The sequence below is a fragment of the Dermacentor variabilis genome, unplaced genomic scaffold, assembly GCF_050947875.1.
Source record: "Dermacentor variabilis isolate Ectoservices unplaced genomic scaffold, ASM5094787v1 scaffold_17, whole genome shotgun sequence".
Lineage (NCBI taxonomy): Eukaryota > Metazoa > Arthropoda > Arachnida > Ixodida > Ixodidae > Dermacentor > Dermacentor variabilis.
The window spans coordinates 965,893-990,326 of NW_027460335.1; positions in this window are offsets into that span (position 1 = coordinate 965,893).

Sequence of the window (24,434 nt, forward strand, 5' to 3'; positions counted from 1 at the left end):
GGAAAGGTGGAAAGTAAGGGAAAGACGAAGGTTGTAGGGAGAGAGAGACAGGAAAAGGCGACTGCCGATTTCCTCCAGGTGGGTCAGTCTGGAGGTGCCGTCTATGTGAAGCTGAGGCCGAAGAGGTGTGTTGCCTCCGCCGGGGGGCCTTAATGGTCCAAAACACCCAGCATCGGCTCAACCCCCAGGATCCCCTTTTCCCCAGACACGGCTAAGCCGCGCACGGCTACACGCGGGAGGGTCCAACCCTCGTGTGCTCGGGTCCGTGGTGTCGCAACACACCAAACGCCTGCTGACGCAGACGCCCCTGCGGGGGTACGGTCACTATAGGCGGCTGAAAGCACAGTCACTGCTTGTACATGCTCCGCATGCGACGGCAGCGTAGCACATGGTGCGCCATCTTCCGACTCGAAGTCATCGTCCGGCGGCGTAGCAGAAACCTGACAAATGATCTCACTGTCGTCGAGTTCTGAGCATGTCAGTACAGCAGTATCGGCACCTGTGCAACAGTCAAATGAGGCGCTGTCCAGAATCGCAAAGCAGCCACTGCGCATGTCTCGACAGAACATTTTCGGCGGCAGTAGGGAGCTCATCGGAAGGTGACAAATCCTATACCTCCGGGCACCCGCTTGCCGGCAGTCTGCCAGAGCACTGTCAGCGCCATTAGACACTTGATGTGATGTTTCCATATGCCGCATTGCACCACCGCAGCCTCGATGCAGCACACACAGCAAACATCACCATGGTCACACAAACGAAAAACGTGGCCTACTCGCAGCGTCGTGCACAAAGAAACAAATAAGCAGCTGGATTGTCTTGACATGGCTTACTAAGCTGAGACGGGAACTGCTGTAGCTACGAACCAGGCAGAAATTATGATGAGCGGTGATTTGCAGGAGCGCCACTTCGTGGGGCAGCAAGGAGACTCCGTCCAAAGCAAAAATGGCGTTCAGCAAGTAGAACCATGCACCGGTCAGAGTCGGTGCATGGTGTTCTCAATTGAGTTGGCTCATGGAGTGTCCGAAAAATCAGACGAGAGGTTGCAAGGTGTCCGAACTTTCGGCAGTTGTCATACATTATGGCCTATGGGGAGAATGGCGGTGCCGCAAAGCAGACCGAATAGTCGAGCATGTCCAAATTTTTGGAGTCCGAAAAATCAGTCGACGACTGCATATAGGCTGCAAGATATGTGCATCCTGATATCTATTTGAAATTGCAATATCTCTCAGCAGTAGCTGCGAAAGCGCAGTTATACTTTATGAGATTGTGGAAAAATTTGTGAAGTATACTGATATTTTTTTGCACAGTTCTAGAAATGGTACTTTAAGCTAAATATTGGCACATTGTGTTCTACAATGAGCAAAATAAGCTACAGCATGAAGGTTTTTCTGAAAATCTTTATACTCAAAGTGCCTCCAGAGATCAGTATAGTCATTAATTTATTTATTACATACTTGCAGATCTTTGTGTCCAAGCAGGAGCCAGTTTCCTAGTTACAGCCATAATAGAAAACGCGACAGTAGAAACTGTTTTGGAGATTTGTGTAATAACAGATAATAAAACGTGAAATAAAAACAATGCAATCTGTTTCAAGGTAAGTGTAATACAATAGAAATGAATACAAACAACGGAAGCTGTTACTAGATTAGTACAATACTAGCGCTACAATAACAGATGTTGTGAAATTGTGATACCGAGCTAGTTTGGTCAACGTTACTAGACTAGCTTCAGTCGTAAAACTCCCCGCCCGCGCGCTTACAGCCGCTGTCGCCACTTCTGTGACAGCCGCCAGATGGCAGCGCTGTTCCATCGGGCTCCACTGCAGACGCCTCGTCACAGCCTTGAGCTCGTGCGGACGGGCGCGCTTCACGCTCGCTGGCGTTCTCCCTTGTACGAATTAGTGATACCACGAGAAAGCGGCATCCACCTACAGCAGTAAGATATATCGCGCGAGTTCGTTAATGCTGAAAGAAGGGTAAACTGCCCGAACGGAAGAAACGCATACAGCGAAGCGCAGAAGCTGCGTTTCTAGATGCCGTGTGTTTCTTCCTGTCCTCTTAACGTTTCGCGCTGTTTAGGCTTACTAGCCTGAATATCTGGCCAAAGTGCTTGATTGTAGGATGATCTTCATCCCCACCGAAGCTTCTCACCACGCCAATGAAGCGCTACAAAAAGAAAGATGAGGCCGGTCTTTGTACACACAAGCCACAAAAAAAAAAAGGAAAGTAGGATTTTTCATTCCGTGAAGATGGTTAATCAGCGAAGCTGAAACGTGCGGCCCCTGTGTTTATCACTGGGTTAATCCCGAGGGTTCATTAAAGTATTTCTCAGTTATGAGGTTACGCACACAATCGGCTGCGACGGAGAGAACGACGTCACTGACGGTATGCCAGCAGTCCGCAGTTGTCGCTTGCGCTCGATGTCTCGAGTTTGCTCGGCGGCGTGGTTAGCAGCCTTCGCCTGCGATCTGCCGTTTGTACGTTCTTCGAAATTAAATTTCTTCAACATTAAATCTCTCCGTTACGTAAAACCATGAGTGGCTCATACTCCCTTAAGCAATGGCTCATACCCCCGTAAACGCGGCCTCCCGATTACGACGGCAGAAGTGAAGTGAAATTCTACGCTGGAAAGATGAACGGCCACGCAGCCAGCTGTGGAAGACGAGGACGAACGCGGGAGCAGTGGCATGAGCGCGTGCCGTTGATTTCGCAGAGAGTTCCCGGTCGGCACGAGGAATCGCTCTATTTCGCGCCGAGCAAAGCGTCGCATTGCTGGGAGCACAGAAAAAGTAGTGCGCCGAACTGTCGACATCGTTTCGATAGCGGCCACTGCAGCCAGGTACGCAGCACGTCGGCATCGTCTGCTGATATTAAGAAACTCGGCGAAGGCTACAGTTCCACGGATGACATGCTTGCTGAAATTCGCCGTCAACCACGAAGCACAGAATACACCAACGCTGCACCATAGAGAAAGAAATTTCAACAAGAGCGGACACTCCCATAGAGCCCAGCGGCCGAATTGACTGTAGGACACCAAGCGGATGTTGTTGACTTTTTCCGGTTTCGGTTTTGGGCGCGCGCGTTTTGAACACCAGTTGGTACACGCTGCGCCGGCTCCGCTACTCGGCGCGGCATTCATTTTTTTTTTTTTCGCTTCTGCTGAAGCTCGCGTGGCCTTGGCGTGGAATCGTTTCATTATTAAGTAGATATGATTGCGATTGACATTTACAAGACTGCACCGAATCGCTCTGGTGCAATTTCATAAAGAAAACGAAAGACGTCTTCTGAAATGATGAAATGTTTATTTTGCTCTATACAAATACTCGTTCCGGGCTTCTGCATTCATCCAAAGTTGTGGCACCAGGTAAGCAGCAGTCGTTGCCGTACGATGCTCCACCGGATGCCATCAGCTGAAAGAAAGTAAATTACAAGCATGTATCATTTTGGTATATTGACCTTACAGGAGTATTTTGTGTAGAGGCGAAACGTGCGTAAGTGGTGAAGGAGCGGCATTACAGATAAATTCACTTTTACGTACATTTCGCAGCGAAGACTCCTCCCAAACAATGCCATAAAATCTGAACATCCGATTTTCAAGCACCCCTCCTTTCCCGGGCATTATTTCCTGCACTTTAAGTCCACAAATACACGGGTGACTGTGCGTTTCCAAAACAACTTCGCCTAAGTCGACACCAAGTACACACACAGGCTCAGCCAGACCATGTTACACGCTCGCAGAATGCCTTCTAATCGCACTCAAGTCAGACTCGTGGGTGAAAAGCCTGTTTTCAGTCGCTCAGAATACGTAAATGTCATGTTCTTGAGCTCCTCCGTGTTATCTTTTACGCGTCCTGCCGGCGCATGCAACACTCCCGTGTTATCACTCTCGGCAATCGCTCGTCGCGTTTTCGAGAAGCGTGAGTACCGAAATAAGGTATATGTTGTTGCAGGGCTATAAAATGTGTCAGAAACTTGTCCCACTAAAATTCAGTACACGCAAAACTCGCTATGGCCGGCTTGCTTTTTCGCTAACACCTTCACAACCCCAGGCGCGGCGAGTAAGCCTCAAGATATCCCAAAAAGTTACCAAATAAATTACAATACTTTTTCGGGTCAGAGAATGCGTCACGAACTTCTACCAGTAAGATTCAGTACACGCGAAACTAATTGCGGCACACAGCCGAGCTGCTTTTCGCTAACTGCGTCGATAAGTCGGGCGCGGCTACCCCAAATATACCGACAACTACCCCAAATATAACGACGTTAGTTAAAATAATGTTGGGGGTCACAGAATGCGCGAAAACTTGTCTGTCTTAGGCGCTACAACGTAGTACACGCATGTACATGTACGTACACGCGCGAATGCGTCACATGGCCGAGCCGGTTTTCGCTTAACGCGTCAATAAGCCGGGCGCGGCAAGCGTGCCCATAAACTACCGAAATAAGTCACAGTAATGTTGGGGCTCATAGAAAGCGTCGCAAACATCTCCCAGGACTAGGCATTAACTCAAATTAACTGCGCCACTCGAACTAAGCCTAAATGTGCTTAAAATGCGCCGCACACTGTCAAACACAATTTCTCACCTTGCCGTAGTCCAGTAGTGCCGTGTCGAAATGCAGAAGATACGCAAGAAAAGCAGAGAGAAGGCCGCGAGCCCAAAAACATGGGCTATATCCAAAACAGACGGGTCGCCGAGCACGCGAGCTTCGCACGTACGACCAGCCTCGCTCACTCCTGCGGCTTGTCTGGCGCATGACGTATGCACGCGCGTCTGGTGTGCCGCTAGCTTGTTGCTAGGCAACGCAACAAAAAGTTGCAAAGTATAAGTTCATTTACACGCAAAACTTTTTCACTTTTAGTGAGAAGGAATGAAAAAAAATAAAACGTTGTCTGGAAGTTTATTCCACATTCTTTTTTTCCTGATGCTCCCGTCAAATAACGGATGTTGTTGAAACTAGGCGTGACGTGTGTCCTGTTGCCAGTTTTTGAAGAGTGTCCCGTCTTGTTGAATTTCTTTCTCTATGGCTGCACCGTGTGCTTAGTCCGGCCCGCCCGCGTAGCCGGCCAGTGAGGAAGTGAAGCCGGGCGCGACTGCAGCGCCACCAAGGCGCGGGCGGGTGGCGGTTCCGCGCAACGGCGCCGAGTTTTAAAACTGAAACTAGTCTAGTAACGTTGAGTTTGGTGTGGTAGGAAACACTAAGATGCCTGGCTAAATTTGTTACAATCTAAGATGGTGCATGGGAAATAGACATATTTATAAGTATCAGTTTTAGTAAAATAAGGTGTGAGAGTGCCTGATGGTGCCTTGTGGGTCTGGTTACCAAGGGTGATATATATGGTGATGAATCTATCGCAAATTTGTGCAGATAACGGAAGTCAATTCTGAGCTCTTTTCAGCTCGTTTGAGAACAGAAATATTATTGGCCATCATTATTTCCGATGGAGAGTCAGTTCGTGTGAACTTATTGTAAATAAACCGGGTGGCTTTCCTCTGTATTCTGTCAAGGCACTTCATGTTTAGTTGAGTATATGGCTCCCACACTACATCGGCATATTCTATTGCGATATAGTTTAGTAATTTGACATTGCTTGGGGAGGCTTGAAGTTTAAGTTTTAGAAAGCAGAGCTTTCAAAATGCAGATGAGCAATTATTAGCATGTATATTCCAGGATAGGTTAGTTGTTAATGTAACACGTAAGTATTTGTAATTATAATTTCTTTTTAACAGACGATGGACCAAGTAGGTAAGTAGAAAACGGAGGTGTTTTTTTACGTGTGATTGGAAGGAATACAGATTTGTTGGTGTTAAAAACCATCCCCCACTCATTTCACCACTTCAATATGCCATTCAGGTTGTTGCTTACCTCAATTTGATCATTAGATGAAAAATTTCTTTGAACAAAACAGCCATCTGCAAACAACTGGATTTGCACATATAACTAAAGAAATATAGCAGTTACACAAAAACAAACGACAATTGAAATCGTCTTGAAAAGCTCCATGAATGGCAGTATTTTCACATGTCTAGTACAAATAATTTTCTCTCTTTGGCTGCCATCTCTCCATAAAACCTTTTTACTGTATAATTTGATCAACCGTCCATGTTCACTTTAATAAAAATCTTGTTGCTGGAATAGTTATTTCACATTGCAGAGGAAAAGATGCCGTGAGAAGCAAGCAAATACGGGAAGAGAAAGGCCCAAACCGGCACTGCCTTTTACCTAATGTTTTTTGCGAAGGCGCTAGTACTGAGATGTTAATTACGACCCTTAATTTCTTGGTTAAATGAAAGTACTTGGCCTCTAAATCTTAGAAATAATTGTGACAAACCTCAAAGTGCTGTTAGTCATTTAATATAACAGATTTTCTGAGCGAGTTTTGTTTCCTGTGGGACACTGCGTTGCAATGTCATGACACAGTAGGTAGGAACAGGACATTGCAATGTTCTACCTGCTGTAGTTGTTTAGTGACTATGATGTTGGGTTGTTAAGCACGAGGTTGACAGATCGAATCGCTGCCACGGCAGTCACATTTTGATGGAAGCGAAATGTGAAAATACCCATGTACTTAGATTGGAAAAATCCCGGGTGTCCAAACTGTCAGAGTCAGCGACTACAGCACGCATCATAATCAGATCACCGTTCTGGTACCTAAAACCCCATGATTAAATTTTTAATATTGCAACACTATGACACTCGCTGCAGCTCATTCGGTTGCTCGCTATGCTGCTACGTTGGCCCTCACAACGAATAGTAGCGAGGTGATCAAGCAAGCTGGAGTGTCAGAATATCGCAGTGTCCTGTACCCCCTGACCACATATTACGTCATGACGTTCCAAAAGAGTACCCTCCTTGGAAATATAACTGAAACTGAATATCGCAATGTCCTGTTCCCATCTGACCACATACTACGTCATGACGTCCCAAAAGAGTAACCCCCTTGGAAATGTATCCTAAACTGACTATAGAAAAGCTATGATAATAAATTACTCCGAGGCATATCGATATTTTTTTCTGGGGTTTAGAGATCTAGAATCTTAAGTTACCGGGAAAATATTGCTATGCCAAAGCCCTTCAAGCACGTATGTAGGCGAGGTGCATGCTATATGTAAGACGGATTTTCTCTTCTGATTGAGAGTTTCTTGTCTGGCTTATTGCAGTGATGCAACCAGGTTTTGTACTTGACCAGATTTTAAATAATTGTAATATGTAATAAGCTCTTGCTGCTTTGTAAATTCCTTGCATTGAAATGTGCACACAGGGATGGAATTTATGCATGAACTGCCATAGGAACGGGAACTTTAGTTCTAAGACTTCAATTTAAGACTAATGGCAGCACGCAAGCTAGGCTTGTGAAGCACCAGGACATCAAAATTCTTCTGTATAGTGACTCGGAAGTGATATAGACGCATTGCCTTGGCATGTACCACCAGTGCATTCGGAAAATCATGCCACCACGCAATATTGGAAAGCTGAGAACTCCAGACAGGCCGGTCAATAGGATATACCTGAACAGTACGCTTGCACACTTTTCTGTAAACATAATGCTGGCGATCAAGACAGCAGGAGAATTACAAAAAAATTTGATAGAAATCTGGAAACCTGTAATTTTTACCTTACAAGCATAGCCTGTTACGTAAATGAAAGGGAACGTGCAAGCCAGTTAATAAGATCGAAAAGGTGGAAAGCCAAGATGCTTAGGAAACAAAACACATGTGAAAGTTTCCAGAATGTGCCAGCAGCGTTGTTTGTGGGATTTCCCTGTCATGCAGCAAGGTATGCGTAGTAGAGGTCGGGATTTTCTGTGTTGGTATAAAGAAAAAAGAACTGTGAGCACGAAAAGAGTGCTCTGAGCCACTGATGCGAAACCATCAAATTTAGCGCACACATTCACGTAAGGCACGGGACAGTGTTATGACTCTTGATGTAGTACTTGTCCCTCTTAGTGACCATTTCGGCAGTGATCAGTTTGCATAATGTACCTTTTGCAACATGAGACAACGTGCACTCTGTTTCCTACTTAGCAGGCAACTATGTGGAAACTATGGAAGTTGTGCTGCCATCAAGTCTCACTCTGCATTTTTCATGATGCAGTTGGTATGTATTTGCAACACTTTTTGCAGAATGACTTTTACATATTACATATATAAATTGTGGACACAAAATTACACCAAATCATGCATCGATGACTGATGCACAAAAAGAACAGAAGTTTCACGAAGTTCATTATTATGTATAAAATATAGCGCTGCATAAGAAATTAGTACTTCGTGCTCTTTCACTGAAATGGTTGAAGTACACGTACACTTTTGTTCACTGGTTGTATTGCTTGCTCATTATGCAGAAGGTGGCAAGATGGTCAAGCGATTGAGAAAGGTGTTGCAGAAAGCCGAAAGCAAGCCGGAGGAACCATTGATTGCTTGAATAAAGGTACGCTTATTTGCTGCCAGTTGTTCCTTTTTTTTCTTTTTTGGTAGTATAGCGCATTTGAAGTGATGCCTTGAGCAACGCAAGGTTAAATCAGTGTTTCCCAAATTGCTGGCCCCTGGAATCACTTGAGGTGGTGAAAGGAGTCTGTCTGGATCACTTAACGATGTGCAGTTGATCATTTGCGATTTGTGACTATGACTAAAGCTGATATCTGGCTGGCATGATGGCCGGTGGCTAGCCGTCGCAGGAAGGTTGCTGGAACTATACGCGATTTATTAGTCGTTAACAATGAGCATGTTGATGTAACACCTACTGACAGCCGCCTGTGTATCTATGGGCAACGAGCCGTCAATTACGAAGTCCACTTGTGAACAATTTATATTTGTCTTTCCGTCTTTCTTTTTTTCTTACTCGACTTGCACTGCAGTGTCACTCACTGCAAGGAACTGTGAAAGACATGCCTCTACAATGCAAACCATGTGACGATGCTGCGAGAGACTTGTTTTTCTTCTGCTGTCATTTATGGCTAGTATATTTGGTGATACATTGTTCACCTTTATGCCCTGTGGGATCAAATGTGAGCTTCTAAAGTGTCTCTTAATTTTCTGTGACCAGGTGGACATTCGCGGTGGCATGCTAGTTGATGAAACAATCATCAACCAGTTGCGCCGAGCCTGCGACAGTGGCAGTGGCAAATTTGCCAGGGCACTTTTGCGCTACGTTTTTACAGAACAAGAGCTGCGGGGCAAGTCCCTCTTTGGAGAGAAAAGCTATCTTTGGGGGAAGACTAGACAAAGGGAGGCCCTCGATCACGCACGTGTGGAAGCTGTGATAGGTGCGCACACTATTGGATTACAGTGATATTGTTTAGAATACCTAAAAACATTCATGTAAGTTGCCATAGCAAGAAAGCCTATTGTGGTTATACTCACTGTGCCATTAGCAACTAGCTGAAGTATAGTAAGTGTTCCTAGTAATTTGTGTGGAATGACAAATACTTCACTTGTATTATTAACCTTGCGGCCGCAATGTTATGCACAATTTTTAGAGGCCCGATAAAACAAATTATTGGTTGAGATATGGATTGATCTTAGCTGGCCAAATAGCACACGTACAGTGCTAGGTCTGCTTCTGATTCTCATGGCACAGTTTAAAGCACGTTCAGTTGTGTTTGCTATGTGCTACCCATTCCATAGCGTTTTTTTATTAAAAAAAGCCTGCACAATTTTTCATTACTTTTTGGCTTCACGTCGTGCTTATTGCTATCACAAAGTGGCAAATATACATGCCTCATGTTGCATGCAAGGCTCACTCTAGGAGTGCCGTAGTGAGTGCACAGAGAAGAGTCCCATCAGATTCGTGTGAAAGTCGCATTCAGAATGGAGGTGATTTAGTTCGTTCACAGCATGTCTGACCAGCACTACTGTGATGTGTCAGCAGCAGGCTGCACCTACTTTGAACATGTTGCATGTTTTTTTACTAAAATAATTAAAGAGTTTGACAGAAAGTATTCGGTTGCAGATGCAATGCTATTATGTTATTTTCAAGCCTTGCATTGCCATAGTGACCATCAGATAGCATAACAGGTAATGCTAATTGTAGTAATCTATTAACCAAGGAGAACAAAAAATTTTTCGGGTATTTTCAAGGGAATAGTTAGCACATAAAGGTAGTTTATAGTTTAATCTGCATAGAAGCTGATTTAGTTAAATATTTTGTCTAGCAACTGGGGCAAAGCTCTTGCCACGTTTATCATGACTCATACTGTCATAGCTCCTTATACAGAACAACCTGGATTAAACACGAAAGCTTCAAGTAGACATTCATTGCTAAGTCTTCTGGCTTAAGTAAGCATCCTTCCTGATGATTAGTTTACTAAAGCTGCACATTGTTTATTTTATTCATTTCTTTTTCAGGATACACCTGCACAATATTTCCTGGGGTGAGTGTTCCACACTTGAAGAACAGTCTCTCCTCTCTCGAGAAATAAAATGAGTAGAATGCCTTTTTGTTACTGTAGCGCTTGATGAGCATTACCTGACAAAATGAAGTCATTACACTGAGAACTAAATGCAATGGAAATCCCATGACAAACAATGCTATGGAAATACCATGAAAATCCTACGAAAAGACAATGCCATGGAAATCCCATGGAAATCCCAAACAAAAAAAAACAACGCCATGAAAATCCCATGGATATACAGTGGATTCCCGGTGGCCACTTTTCCATAATTGTGCAACAAATCCTCCATAAAATATCCATGGAACTACCACAGTTTTTCTGTTGTACGCACCACGAAATATCGATGGAAAACCAATGGATTTCCAACAATATTTTTTGTAAGGGACGTTGCTTAACTGTTGCTTGTTCCTCGCAGTACTCGCGACAGCACGAAGTCTTTAAGCAGAGCTCGTTCGAGGTTCATGCACACCTGCACAAGTGTACCTCAATACACGTACTAATAGAGCCTTACGCAGAATATGCATGTACATTTTGCTGCCCTCGGCCCCGTGCGCCTGCCAGCCGACGCTTTGTCCTGGAAGATGGGAAAGAAGTGGCTTCTAACTTAAGGAACGAATCCTCCCTACCGCAGGCGTATCTTATCTGTGCGCTGCAAGTGGCTGCAAGGCTCCACAGAACGTGCGCCTGCGAACACATTAAACGGCTGTGCCATGGTCGAACGTTGGCCGGTTCTACACGTGTATTGTTCTGCACCGTGCGCCGGCTATCGCAAAAATTTGGTTCTGTGATGCTTCACTTACCGTGATAAGAAGGCACCTCAGGCCGCAGTTAAGGAATCTGAACGCGGAGTCATAAATGACGTATGCTTTATGCCACCGCGCGCCGGCGCGCTGCCGTAGTTATGTGCATCCACCCGAAGTTTGTTCAATAAAGCACGACGAGTCCTCAAGCGAGAATGTGTTTGCGCTTATAAACTCCAAATGGATCGCAAATGGGTTGGTCTGTCGTACGTGTCTCCAGTGTGTACTTCCACTGCATTGAGAATGCGTAAATTTTTTTTTTTCGTATCGCCAGACGTCTAACTCGCAAGACCGTCTGAAAGCCCCAGGCAGACCAACGAGAGAAAAGCAAGTAGAATGCAGCGATAAAGCTGACCTTTTTTTTAAACAAACACGCAAGGACTGCGCAGCGGCTGGTACCTGCGGTTGATGAGAACAATCCAGTTGGCTGGCCTGGTAAGGCATGTTTATTTTCACAAAATATGGTAAAAGCGGCCGATAAGACCTCACGGCCCAATTTTCAAAGTTCGTTATGAACTTCTTTCCACACGACTTCGGCAACCGTAATGCAATGAGACACCGAGATTGTGTAGTATTGCTGCGCAGCGCGCGCATCCGAGCAGCCCGGTTTCGCGAGAAATGTAAACAAGAGACGAGAGCTAGACCGATAGGCAGAGCAACGCGATGAGCAACGCCAACTTCCGGCTTCACTTTAGCTTCACAAAGATTGACGTCAGGGCTTCTCCTGAGTTTTCTTCCTCCGTGTAAAGAGTGGACACTTCCATAGGCGCCTGTGGCCGACTTTAAAATCCCTCAATAACTTTAAAGTATCGAAAGGCTTTGATCCAGCCGACGACGCCAGCGATAGGCTGACCGGCAACATGTGACATTGCTCCGCCCCTTTGCCGCCATGAAAGTTCCTGCGCGCCGACAAAAGCGAAAGTGTTTCGCCTGTTGTGCTGTGCAGATTGCTGCGATAATTTCGTTCCGGGAGGGCCGCAATGCCTGGTTGCTGTGCGGGTGGGTGCCGAGATCAGACGGAGGACGGTAAGAAGCTATTTTGCATCCGGCGCATCAAGCGAAAACTAACCAGAAAATAAATTTGGTCACATAGAAGCGGACGGAAAGACTGAACCGTCGGTAACTGCAAGACTATGCGAGGAAAATAATCTAGAGCGATACGAAGGTGCGAGAGAAAGTATACGCGTGTATGTGCAGAGCTGCGATAGTATTTCATTCGCGCGCATAAATGTTGACAGCCGAAGTTTGTGGAGGAGGAGGAGGAGGAGAAACTTTATTATTGCAGAAACCGTTGCGCGGTTTAATCCTGGGTGGTTCCCTCTGACAGGGCTCCACTGGCGATCGCAGCTCGCCGGGCCTGGTCGAGGGTCGCAAGTTTGTGGAGGTTATTGATTTTAGTGCATTATGAGCCCGTTAACTTAGCAAGTGCACCTTGCATGCAAGTACATAGTGAGGCAGAAGCGCATTAACTCGCTGACGGGTATCCGCATTGCGTTGCGTGCGATAAAAAATAACTTCCAGCAGCGAATTCTAGTTTTAGACTTTCATGTGTTTCTGCGCGCGTTGTTAACTGCGCTTTACGATATGCCGAAAAGGTCATTTCCAACGGTTCATATCCTAATAGTATTTGGTGCATTGCATTTGTGAGTAGATATATTCCTAAGTGCCTGCATTAGTCTGCTTTTAAAAACAAATACTGCATAGCCACTGCTACTGGCCATCAAATAATAAGGTATAATACAATATATCAAAGTACATTACATACAGATGCGAGCTCGTTCCTTCCAAGTTTCCCTGACACTCGAAGATGTTTCAATAGTCGGCGACGCCATTTTACTGATGAAAAACACAGCTGCAAATTAACATAAGAAAAACGCCAGAACCGATACACGGATTGCCAGCAAAACACAGTGCAGTAATAGCTAGGGCAATCCGCGTGCGTTTCGTATAATGGCCCTCTAATTCTTGAAATGCTTTGGCGGTGCACGGAGGCGAAAAGGCATCGACACAACAATGCGCGCCATGATTCAAGTTTACGTGGCGACGTCGCACGGGTCACCAGAACAGTCCACCGCATTCACACATGCGTACACGCTACGCTCGATGTTGGTGTGGCGCGAGATTAGATCACTCTGGCAGCCCGAACACGAATGAGGAGACTCGCTGACACGATCCATACCGCAGCTTCAAAATGTCACGACAGCGGCACTGGCTCATGGCACTGAACCACAAAACACAACAATCGTCGTGTAACCGCTACACGACAGACACAGTCGGCGACAAGGAGACTGTTGGCGCACTTGTTTCCACACGAACACGAAGCATGTTTTTTAGTTGCCGCGAGGGTCGCACGTTTCAGCAACGTTATGCAGAAAGTTTTTCGATCCCAGCGACTGTCAGCCTTACTTTTTACACGAATTATTCGTTCAAAGATACCGCTGTGCGTACGCAGCACACTTACAAGCAAAAGAATTAACAGTGCAAACGGGATTAAGCGCAAGCAATCACCAAGGCTCACGCGGTGATTGATCACAAACGAATGAAATGTAAACATGCGTAATCGAGGCGATCAACCGTTATTCGTCTCTCTAGAGCGTTATTGTATCAGCGCTCATTTGAAATTAAAGGACACGATTAAGCAATTCGGGCCCTGTTTTTGTTTTTCACCACAGTCAGGCACAAGTAGGTTTTATTTCCGCGTGTGTGCAGATATTTTTTCACCTCACGAATGCCGCGGTTATGCGTGGGCGCCGCCTGCTACAGGAACTTCCTAGGTGGCACGCGCGGCAGATGTCGCTACCTTGAAAATTATGGAGGGACCTTAGCCGACTTTGGCTCTCAGCGCACCTAGCGGAATCGGCAAAACGCACCAGCCTCCAAGATTGTCGCACACGCTGCCAAATCTAGGGAGGCCCTAATTTCAGTTTCGTTCCTCGTATTTTTTTATTTACTCTTACCTTTGCTTAAATCGAATGATTTTATGCAGGCGCTGGTTCCGCTTTTTATATGTTGCGACGACGAGCGTGCAAGGTGTTTCACTCATGTTAGTTTCTCTTAAATTCATATTTGCTGTTTCAAGCTGTAAGTTAGCGCAACAATCATGCCAAGTGTTGATGAAGTAGAACTTTATCACTTATAATATTGTACGTCTAGTAACTCACGCCAAAAGGTCTATCGTAAATAAATCTGCCGTGTTCCTGAAATATAAATCAACTTGCTGCACAGTTAGGAACATGAAAATAGCAGACAACAATTTATTGCAGCAAAATTGTAACAGGAAGATGCATGAAAACGGGAAGAAACAGCGAAATGCAAGTAATACGGGTGTCACACGGCGCACTTTTAAACGCGATCAAGCCCAATCTGATTTGAATTTCTCGGTCGCGATTGGTTCTTTTGCGCAAGCTGCGCGATGGAACCAATAGAAGTCGAGAATTTCAACCCAGATCGGACTTGATCGCGATCGAAAGTGGTCGGTGACACCGGTATGATGAAGAATAGTCGGAAATTAATGGCGTAGTGGCAATAACTTCGCGCAAACAAAACACATAGAAGACGTGTTGCAACTATCCTGATAATGAAAAAAAAACTGCACGTGCACGACAGCATTTAATTTGCTCAAAATGGGATTGTTTTAGAAGGAAAAGAAATGACGATTTTTCTTGTACTTCTGCGAAGGAGGGTGAATTAGAGCAGCAAAATTATGTGAGTGGTAGCGTGCCAAAATAAGATGGCTCCAAAAATAATTAAGCACGCACCACCAACATCCTCATCTCCGTCATTAAATAGCTGCAATTAAGCACTTTCTGTTGGGGGTCTTCACCTGCTATCTTCGAAGCCTTGCAATCGTCTTCTGATACTTGGAATTTTGCCCTTGAGTATGCATGATGTCCTTTGGCTGTACAGTGTATTTTGAGGAAATGGTGGAGATTCCTGCAATACGTAGAAGGACAGACAGAAGGAAAGGAATACTGGAGGCTTCAAAGCTATTTTTTCTTTATTCAGCATTGATTTAGACACAGTGAAGGTCTTGGATGGCAAGGCTAAAGGCAGTACATTGTCTGCCTGACTAAGGCCCTGTCACCCATACATTGCTCAACAGTGCGGTAGCATATAACATACAGATAGTATACACACATATCAATAGCGTGGATTAGACATACATAGCATACATTGCAAGTATACGAGCATTAAATTCAACAATCACTATACAACTTTCCAAGTAGAGATAGTTTAGGATCAACAGAGTAATATGAACACGAAAAAAAACTTTATATGTTTACAAGCACAAAATGAAACGCACTTAAAATAATTGTACGTAAAACACACAAAAACCAATTAGCACAATGTCAATCAGAAAGGGAAAGCAAATATTTTTTCATGGCACTTTTAAAGCAGTTTAATGATCTGAAGTTCTGCGCTATAGTGATCGTGTTAGGATGTGCATTTATGAAGGATGGGACTAAGTATGCTAGTTGTTTTCTACCGTAGTTCGTCCTGCAAAATGGAACTCTAATATGGTCATGCCTGAAATTGTATTGGGTGTAGCTTGAGAGGTGGTTTTGATAAAGAATGAGTGAATTTTTCACGAGTTCGCCTCGTATGTATATAGCGAGCTTAAGTTCGTACAGTTGATTAATTTTTAAAAGTGCATGCTTTGTGAAAAAAGGTGCCGTGTGATCGCGGGGTCCAAGGTTCTCAACACAGCGAACTGCTTGTTTTTGGAGACGTATCAATCGATCCAAGTTTGATTGGAATGTAGTCCCCCATACCAACAGGCAATAACTAAGATGAGACTGAATTAAAGCATAATACAGACGGCGTTTCAGCCAAGTAGGAACAAGGTATCTAATTTTACACAATATGCCTATTGACCTACAAATGCTAGAATGAATCTTCGTTACATGAGGTGTAAAACTCAGGTTCTCATCAAAAAGCACACCTAAAAATTTAAAAGCTGAAGTCCGCTCGATTACACAACTATTGAACTTTACACAAAAAGCACAGTCATCAGGCCTATTTCTAGGCTTAAAAACCACATATTTTGTTTTATTGACGTTTAACTGCAGGTGGTTTGCTGATAACCAAACTAAAAGTTGATCTAACCAATTATTAGCTGTTATTTCTAGCACTCGTAGACTGTCACCTGAGAAAAACAAACTTGTGTCGTCAGCATACAAGACTATGTCTGGAGTAAGCGGTATGTTTACAATATCGTTTACGTATAGAATAAAGAACAGGGGACCCAAAATTGACCCTTGAGGGACACCGAGTGCAATTTCTTTCTTGTGTGAACAAAACCCATTATAACAAGTGTATTGTTGTCTGGTAGTGAAGTAATCTTGAATCAGTTTCAGGGCCACTCCGCGAACTCCGTAGTATGACAGTTTATTAAATAGGATAGTGTGTTCAATGGAGTCGAAAGCTTTTCTAATATCCAGGAAAAGACCAACCGTATATAGTTTGTTCTCGATGTTACTAAGGAGTTTTTCTTTGATCTTAACAAGTGCCATTTCAGTAGATCTGTGTTCACGGAAGCCAAACTGTTGGTCCACAAGGGCGTGGTTTTTATCTAGAAATTTAGTTAGTCTGCACTTTACGAGTCGTTCCAACACTTTTGAGAAAATAGGTAGTATGGATATCGGTCTATAATTATTTAAATCAGCGACAGAGCCTCCCTTATGCAATACAATCACTTTGGCAATTTTCATAGAATCGGGGAAAATACCATTCACGAAAGCACTGTTACAGATATGGCATAATGGAGCCGAGACAACATCAGCAACAGATATGATTGGTCCTGCTTTTATGTCATCAGTCCCTGCTGCAGTATCTTTCTTTAAAGCCTTAAGAACGGAATACACTTCCGTTTCAGTGCAGGGTGATAGGAAGATAGAATTGGAAGTCTCGTGGTTTAGAAATCTTTCAGGTGGCAGTAATGAACCACTAGAGTAGGATGACCCACCACCAAGTAAAAAGTGATCGTTAAATTTATTGGCCAAGGAAGTTTCACTGTATTCAGTGTCACCAAACGTTAGAGTATTCGGGTTTGTGTTATACTGGGTTCCTTTTAACCTGCGAACTGCATTCCATGATTTCTTTGGATTGTTTGATACCGTAGAAAACATATGTTCGTAATACCTGTTTCTAGCTTTTTTGAGGTCTGAAGTCAACTTGTTTCTTATTTTCTTGTATTCATTTAGTATCGCAAGATCCCTGTACCGAATAAATGTATCAAATAATTTGTCACGTTTCTGCATTCTTTTATACATCTCTCGAGTTACCCACGGCTTCCTAGCTTTCTTGTAGGTCTTTATTTGTTGTAGTGGGAAAGCAGCATCATAACACGATTTTATTATCTGAATAAACGTATCATCATAAACGTATCATTTTCGCTATACACTGTAGACCAGTCTGTATTCTCTATCATGGAGCGAAAGGAACTCATATTCTCATCGCTAAAGTGGCGACAGAAAGAAAGTTGACTTCGAAAACACCTTTTGTTTTCATGTCGTGGCAGAAAACAAAATACTGGCAAATGATCACTTAAATCAGAGGTGAGAATTCCCGAAACCGAAAAAACATCATTTGGATCGTGGTTCGTTATACATATATCAATTAATGATTCAGAATCTGGCGTTATTCTGGTTGGCGAACAAATTGTGTTAGTGCAATTATAAGAATGCAGTACGTCAATGAATTGTTGAGTGTGAGCAGTAGGTAATAATAAGTTAATGTTCATATCGCCAACCAAAACAACCGGGAAACTCAGTCCAGAAGCATATTCCAATATTTTGGTAATGAATTCAATGAAATCATCAAGATCACCTGAAGGAGGACGGTACACTGATGCAATAAAATATTTACAACATTTTACAGCAATACACTCATAGGAATCAGTAACGCACGAGAATTCGCACAGCAGCTCGTAGGACAGATCGTTTTTCAAATAAAGTGAAGTACCTCCACCACGGCGGTGTTTACGATAAACACCTTCACATTTATAACCATCAAACTGAACAATATCATCCGCGCTTGTGAACCACGTCTCAGTAAAAGCTAGGACTTCGAATTTATGTTCTAAAGGTTCCAAATAAGTTTCCGTTTCCATATATTTATTTTTCAGGCTCCTAGCATTTAAATGAAAGATAGATAGCTTGTTATCTTTTAGAAAAAATGAAGCATTTACGGCAGATGTAAATAAAGAACTGTCATAGTAAGCTGATGCGCATGTACCCGCCATGAGAAAAAGTAATCTGTAACGCCCAGTAGGCACGAGAAAGTCAGCGTATCAGAGATAAATCAGCTTCGCATGCAATACGGATTGCGCGCTCGCCCTGAGCCCTGCGCACGAACAGTTTGCCGTCCCTATGCCAAGCGAATTGGTAATGCTTCTCCTGACATCGTAGCATCATTTCCCACAGAAGCTTCTTGTTTTCTGGTGTCAGATTATCAAGGAAGTAAACATTCGATTTCCTTGCTTTCAAATCATTCTTTTTTGTCATCCATTCATCCCGCATGACACGGGATACAAAACGGACGAGTACTACAGGTTCTTTGCCTGGTTTGGGTGGAAGCCTATGCATACGTTCAACATCTGCTCGAGACAGTTCGGCAAGTTGCAGTGTTTTCGCTAAGTTGTTTACTTTGTCAAGCAGTACTTCATTGTCACTGTGCGGAATACCATGAATTTCCAGATTGTGGTGCCTGCTATACTGCTCAATTTGGTTAACTTGCTGTCGCAGTTTAGAGATTTCTTCTCTACCATTGTTTACCTCAGCTTCTTCGACCTTCTTTTTCAAAGCAGCTATCTCTGAAGAATGTGTTTTCATTGTAGCCAGCACTTGATCATACGCATCCGAGAAATGCTGCACAGTCTGCTCTAATTTGCCTACTGTGTGCTTCAGCAGCATGAGTTCTTCAACTTTATTCATAATGGCCGGTAGTTGCATCAACTGCTTGTTAATTTCAGACAACATCCGTTCAACTCCTGAAGCTTGCTCGTGTTTCTCTTTTCGCACGTCAGCAGCAATTCGGGCTGCTAATACAACACACGTCTGACATTTCCAATTCTTTGTCACGTCATCTTGTGCTTTAAACGCGGACTTAGTTACGCCTGCGCATGCGCCGAGGTGGTAACCAAAGCCGCATTCTGTGCACATAGGGTACGGGCCTGATTCTGGAAGGGTGTCATTGCAGACTAGACAAAGTACAGACACAGGCATTTCTAATCAAAAAAGTGCATCAGAGTAACATTAGAAGCAGCAGTGGTGGTGGCAAGGAGCAAGCAATACTTCTACTAAAAGGTACAGTTTGCACCAGCACCAACCTGCAAGTATCGAAGAACTTGGTTATGCTTTCTGCGATGCCGTTCACCACCACCACCGCAGAGCAAATGCACCGATGCCAGCGAAGCCTTGTTCTTTTAAGTAGCTCGATGACGTCACTGCTGGATGTAATCGTGAAAGGATACCTCTGTCAGCGCCGGTGCCACGTGGGCGATGTTTCCACGGAAGGATAGCCGCAACTGCAAGTATCGAAGAACTTGGTTATGCTTTCTGCGATGCCGGTCGCCACCACCACCGCAGAGCAAAGGTGAATGTAGGCGCTACGTTCCTTCGTATAAGCAATACTGCAAAGCTTTCTAATGCAGAAGCTACGTTCTTGCATGTAATGCGTATTTTATGGTTAAGGAAGCACTGTTATAAATGCTAAGAAACAAGGAACTTTCTACGGTAAGGACTCCATACACAATTAAAACATGAGAGCACGTATCTTCAGCCCACTCCAGAAGAGCTAACAACGTTCGAGCCCACATACCTGCTACAGAGGTTGAGAGAGAGCGCATTATTGCCATACTGCAAATATTCCCCGTGTACCGCTTTAGAAACAGCTACATTTTTTTTGTAAAAGTAGAGCAACATATTTTTCAGCAGTCGCTGCACGTAACATAAAGCTCTCTGTCCCGAACGCCATGTGTTATGCCGCATTTCTTAACAAACCATTTTATTTTATTTTATTTTATAACGTCGTCATTGCATCGAACGTGCCTCGCAGCTCGGAAGCTGCCGCATAGCTGTTATCCTTAGCATTACCGTTCATTGCTACGCATAAAAAAAAGGAATACGAAAAGAAAGTCAGCGTAGAAAATGAGCAGCAGCTGTTCATGGCTGCAAGGCCGCCGTCACTCGTTCATGCGGCTAGCGGTCACATAACGAAATGCGAAAAGAATCGGTCGTTAACAACGAGCAAAAAAACTTGCTATGGCCTTACCATGAAACGGCGACGAAGCAGACGCTGGCAAAAGAACGTAACAACGATGCTCAGGTGCATTTTACAGAAAGAGCCCGGCGGTGTTGGGCCATGCCCAGTGGTCGTGCCGCCTGTAAAGCTGCTAGCCGCTGCTGCAGCCACAGCCGCATTTTTCTCTATGTGCTCTGCCACCTAGCGGAATCGGCGAAGCTCCATAGCTCGGTCAAGGTAAATATACCTGGTAGCGAAGCTTCCATAGGAGCCCATACGTTCAAAACATGGCGGTCCATTGGCGGTTCATGGGGCTTAGCGCCATCTGTATGTGGTGGGAACACTTCCGGCGGAAGAAAAAATCATATGACGCCATGTCCGTTAAAAGAAGAAGTGACGTCATTTTGTTTTCGAAGGCGCGAAATTTGTTTTGTTGTCCTTCCTTTGGAGCTATATATTCAAATGCCTCGCCATTCGACTTGATGGGCGTTTCGAGCTTTTATCGTGGAAAGCGATGCAGGAAGAGGCCAGCCGTACGGTTGTCGAAATCGCATCCCTGCACAGAACATACTTTCTTTGGAGGCCGACGAAAACTTTAGGTGTAGAGTGCTGATCCAATTGTCGGATGCCAAGCCCGTCGGCCAGGGCAGTCTCACGAAAACAACTACACAATTATCTGGCGGTCGTAACCCACTCCTTTTAACGAACAGATTAAGAAGCGATGAAGCTACCTGCATCACCAATTTCAAACAAACCTCGACAATCAAGAAAACAGAAACTGTGAGGGGGGCGTATTTCAACAGGTGAACTTTACGAGTGCGCCTTTCTGCCCATTTCAAGACGTGCATTGCATTGCGAGTGATAGTGGCGTCAACGCCCCCTGTAGCGTTGGGCGCTGAAAAGAAATGCATTTATGAATAATAATAAAATTAAACTTGTATTTTCTTAACTCGTCACGAATATATAAAGAAGACTAGGAATTTTATTTTCGTTGAATGAATCTAACTGTGTCTCGTTTGAATTCAAAAACGCGTTTTTCTTTCCCAATGTTTGTTCCCTCGAAACATAGTCGCGCTTCAATCGCTGCTCCCACAACTCCCCATGCTGATGTCGCTGACAATCTGTACTGAACCGCTTTTCGCCGGAAGCTTCGAGACCTATTTGAATCGACCTTGGCTCGGCCGCGAAACGGCTCGAGTGTCCGCTCTTGTCGTTTACTATCTTACTCTGTGATCACAGCGTCGTGTCGCTGCTGTTGGCGACAGCCTGCCGTAACCTAGGCAACCTAGGCCACTGCATGCTGGCGTCTCGACGAATGCTCGTCCCACCGGCTCGTCCGCTGTTTATAGACGAAACATTGAACGTCGGCAGTAGTCCCGTGGTTTCGCATCTGCCATTTGCTCCTCAGAGAGCGAGTCGCACTTTCTGCTAGCGCGCTTGTTCTCTACCTCTGAGCTACGGGAACGCCGGATCTGCCTGACTCAGCTCGGGGGATGGAGACTACCAGTCGAAGATGCCATTAAACTTGCACCCTTTGGGTCGTACCTTGCCACACAACGATAATCGTCGTCTGTCGTGACAGGATTTCCTTTCTTTGACACAGCGAGCCCAGTACTTCCAAGTCATGAATGGCATGCGCGTTATCAGAATGACAGAGCATTATCGAAAGGGAAGTAGCGGGTGCGGTGTTTTCAAGGAAAGAAACGCAACCAAGGCAGATAACGAATATTGTTTGTCGCAAATATACATCCCGTTTTTCGAAGGGAGCACTCATCGTGCGAGTGTTAAGTTCACAATGGCCATCGTAAGCACTGGCGCATTGTCTTGGGCACAGCCCTCAGATGTTTTCCAAGTTGAGCCGACAGCCGTTTCCGTTGATTTCGCGAATCTAAGTTTCCCTAATTCCCGTGACACAAGCGCGCAATGCCAAGCCTTCACACAAGCCTTTGGAATAAAATCATACGCTCTTGAGAAGCAGGAACTGCATATAATGATTATTTGCTAAAATTACTTTTTTTTCTAGATGTCATCAGTCTACATAGGCTAAATTGTCTAGGTGTTGTCTGCCTCTTTTGCATTTTTCTCTGCATTTTTTCCCGCTGAATTCGGAGACTTTTGCGTTTGTGCTCTGTTGCGAATGCTATGGCGGAAAAACTCAGCAAGAAAAAATGGCGTAAACCTCTGCTCGATCGGCTGCCATGCACCACAACAAGCACTGCAGAAATTTTCGAGGGCATGATGATTACTCGAAAAAGTAGACAATGTGGGGGGTTCCAGCAATATGCGAGGGTGATCATTACACGGGTAAATGCGATATATCTTGGTATACGAAGAGGTCATTTACTGGAAGTCACGTGTTTCATCATTTCACTGGGCGTCGGAACACGTGGCATTCGGTTTGCTGCGCGCGGCTTGGGACTCTACAGGTCACGCAGCCATCCGCACTTTTCGCTGCAGTTCGATAATTAAAGACTGGTTCGTTCTCTTACTGCTAATCCTATCGTTGAAGCGCCGTCCCGTAGGTTAGGGCAAACATAATACTGTGCAAAAACATTGCACCTCACCACGTGGGAAAAGCAAGTTTCAGTCGGTGAACTGGAGGAGACGAGGGCAGTTTCTGTGTGCAATTCAAAAATGCTCCCACAGTCACCTGTGAAAAGTGAGCATCCAAGAAATTTCTGGAATCCTACTTTATCTGCTGAATTAAAGGCTCGCTTGCAGATTCCATAATCAATATAAGACAAACTTCTCTTCATACAATCGCAAAGGGCTTGCTCCATGATTATTCAAAACTTCAGTGTTACCGTTTGAATAGTTTTGCCCCTTCTTCGGTAATGCGTCACCACCTATAAGCAGAAATTGCAAATAATAAGTAATAAAAAGTAATTCATGAACTGCACACCAGAACAAAAAACAACCTCGCATGGAGGATAAGTGCACTGTAGCCTACAAAAGCACTAAATATTATTGTTCGGCGATGGAAAGCAGGAAAGATATGAATTCATAAATTTTTGTTCTGCCAATTTTTATTAGAACCTGTATAAATTTCTAATTGCTTTACATCCAATATCTCTCTACAGTAACTTTGTATAAAATTTCATTTAAAGGTACAGCAAACTTCATTTGTTATGTTGAGCAGGTTTCACAGAAATGCAGTGCAATGAAGTCTAGTACGGCAAAAAGGCCGTCTCCTTGCTCTCACTGTTTTGAGTACATTCAGGTAACGCTTCGGACAGGCGATAATATTAGATGTAATTGGAAAGCACGGAAAGTAAGCATTCTAAAGCAATATGATTCATATCCTTCCCATAAGCACAGAAACCACAGTGCGGCCTCAAACAATGAATAATAGGCGGGGCCCGTGCCACAGGAGTTGGACCGCCGCCTTAACATCGAAATGTACACTACCAAACAAAATTTGAACTGCGCGCCACGATGAAATCTAGAAGGCGGAGTTCAAGCGGAGCACGTAATGGTCATTGTTTCAAACGCTCTCATTTCAACCCAAGGCTGCTCTTCGCGCTCTTGTCGATGCTTTATTTCGCAATAAAAGTGATTATAGTACGCGGCTGCAGTTCGCCAATAGCTGACGCCAACCAAGAAGGGTGTGTGGATGAGGGCGCATTTTCTACTGGTTCTGTGTACTTCTTTTCACGAAGTTCCATTAAATAGGCTGAAGTAAGTGAACATGCGCTTTCAAATTTCGATAGTTCAGCACTTCCGGAACAATCCGACAATCGTCTGACCACGCGTTGACGCGGCAGCGCTCGTAGCAAATAAACTTGGCCACCTTGCTTATCGGTGTGGCAGCCGTCGTGTCTAGCCGATGTGCACTAGTTTTGTGCGCTCAACTAGCCTCTGTCAGACCATACTCACGCTTGCCAGCGCGCGATCACTGGTAGACGCCCCAGCTAGACGCCTCGGCAGACTAACTGATAGCGCTCGAAAAATGCGCAAGTCGAATGTGGCTAATGTCTGTCGGTCACGCTGGCGAAGGAC